A 2,500-nucleotide genomic window follows, 5' to 3' on the forward strand; every position below is an offset into this window, starting at 1 on the left:
GGAAGTGGCGGTTCCCTTCCCAGGACAGAAGGCTTTCCTGGTCTACCGCTGGGAGGTCTTTCCGCTGCGCGGTCACCCCGTTCTCCGCCCGGCCGAGGCGGCTGGTGGAGGGCTTTCCGGTCCTCCACGGTCTACCCGCCGGAGGCCCGCCGACCACCCGGTGTACTCACGAGGGCCACGGTCTTCCCGGCACCGGGCGGGACGTCCCCCCAGACTGCCGGCCGGCCTGCCCCCTTCCGAGAATGGGGTGCCTCCCGGTCTACCCACCAAAAGCCTGGTCTGCTTCTTGCGTCCACGGTCACCCCGGTGTCCCGGCCCCGGGCTCCCCTCCAGTCTGCTGGCTGGGGAGGCTGGGTCTTGCCGGTCTACCTCCGAAGAAGGGAGACTTTCCGGTCAGCCCGACGGATGCTCACGCCTGCCTGCCTGCCTGCCTGCCTGCCGGACTGGGGCTTCCAGCTCTACCTCGAGGGCAGACGGCTTCCTGGTCTCCGATGCTTGGGGCTGGGAAGCGCCGGTCCACCTGACGGCCGGACTGGAACCTCTGCCCGGTCTACTAGCCGGTCCACCTCCGAGAGCGGTTGGCGGAGGGTGCGAAGGCCGGAGAAGGGCAGGCTTCCGGGCGTCTGGGTGGGTCCGGCCGCTGCCCGGTCCAGGGGCGAGTTTGCCGGTGGCCCCGGTCTACCTGCCGGCAAGCGGGGGTGGCCCCGGTCTACCTGCCGGCAAGCGGCATTGCCCGGCCTCCAGGCCCTCGGCTCCCCTCCGGTCTACCAGCCAGGAAGGCTGGGTCTTGCCGGTCTTCCTCCGAGATTGTGGGGCTTCCTGGTCTACCCACTGGAGAGCGCGGCTCTGCCGGGCTACCTGGCTCACGGCGCAGAACCGCTGGCCGGTCTACTGGGCGCCGGACCTCGGTGAGCCCGGTCTACCGGCCGGAGGGGCTGGCGGCATTGCCCGGTCTCCCGGCCCTCGGCTCCCCTCCGGTCTACCGGCTGGGAAGGCTGGGGTTTGCCGGTCTTCCTCCGAGATCGTGGGGCTTCCCGGTCTACCCACCGGAGAGCGCGGCTCTTCCGGGCTACCTGGCTCACGGCGCGGAACCGCTGGCCCGTCTACTGGGCCCCGGACCTCGGTGAGCCCTGTCTACCCGCCGGAGGAGCCAGCGGCGTTGCCTGGCCTCCCGGCCCTCGGCTCCCCTCCGGTCTACCAGCCAGGAAGGCTGGGTCTTGCCGGTCTTCCTTCCAGATCGTGGGGCATCCCGGTCTACCCACTGGGGAGCGCGGCTCTGCCGGGCTACCTTGCTCACGGCGCGGAACCGCTGGCCGGGCTACTGGGCGCCGTACCTCGGTGAGCCCGGTCTACCAGCCGGAGGGGCTGGCGTTGTCGCCCGGTCTCCCGGCCCTCGGGTTCCCTCCGGTCTACCGGCTGGGAAGGCTGGGGTTTGCCGGTCTTCCTCCGAGATCGTGGGTCTTCCCGGTCTACCCACCGGAGAGCGTGGCTCTGCCGGGCTACCTGGCTCACGGCGCGGAACCGCTGGCCCGTCTACTGGACCCCGGACCTCTGGAAGCCCTGTCTACCCGCCGGAGAGTCCAGCGGGATTGCCCGGCCTCTAGGCCCTCGGCTCCCCTCCAGTCTACCAGCCAGGAAGGCTGGGTCTTGCCAATTCTCCTCCGAGATTGTGCGGCTTCCCGGTCTACCCACTGGAGAGCGCGGCTCTGCAGGGCTACCTGGCTCACGGCGCAGAACCGCTGGCCGGTCTACTGGGCGCCGGACCTCGGTGAGCCCTGTCTACCCGCCGGAGGAGCCAGCTGCGTTGCCCGGCCTCCAGGCCCTCGGCTCCCCTCCGGTCTACCAGCCAGGAAGGCTGATTCTTGCCGGTCTTCCTCCCAGATCGTAGGGCTTCCCGGTCAACCCACTGGGGAGCGCGGCTCTGCCGGGCTACCTTGCTCACGGCGCGGAACCGCTGGCCGGGCTACTGGGCGCCGGACCTCGGTGAGCCCGGTCTACCGGCCGGAGGGGCTGGCGTCGTCACCCGGCCTCCAGGCCCTCGGCTTCCCTCCAGTCTACCGGCTGGGAAGGCTGGGGTTTGCCGGTCTTCCTCCGAGATCGTGGGGCTTCCCGGTCTACCCACCGGAGAGCGCGGCTCTGCCGGGCTACCTGGCTCACGGCGCGGAACCGCTGGCCGGTCTACTGGGCGCCTGACCTTGGTGAGCCCGGTCTCCCGGCCGGAGGGGCTGGCGGCGTCGCACGATCTCCCGGTCCTCGGCTCCCCTCCGGTCCACCGTCCCGGAAGGCTGGGGCTTGCCGGTCTACCTCCGTGATCGGTGGGGGTTTCTGTGTCGGGCCAATCTGCTCGCCGGGCCCCCGGTCTACCTGCTGGAGAGGCTGCGGCTTGCCGGTCTACTAGGGAGGACGGAGTGCTTCCCGGTCTACCTGCCCGTGACCGCTATCTAGCCTCAACTGCACCCGGTCTTCCTGGGACTAGGGAAAGGCATGCCGCAGGCCGCAG

Source organism: Podarcis cretensis (genome assembly GCF_951804945.1).
Source record: "Podarcis cretensis genome assembly, chromosome: 18".
NCBI lineage: Eukaryota > Metazoa > Chordata > Lepidosauria > Squamata > Lacertidae > Podarcis > Podarcis cretensis.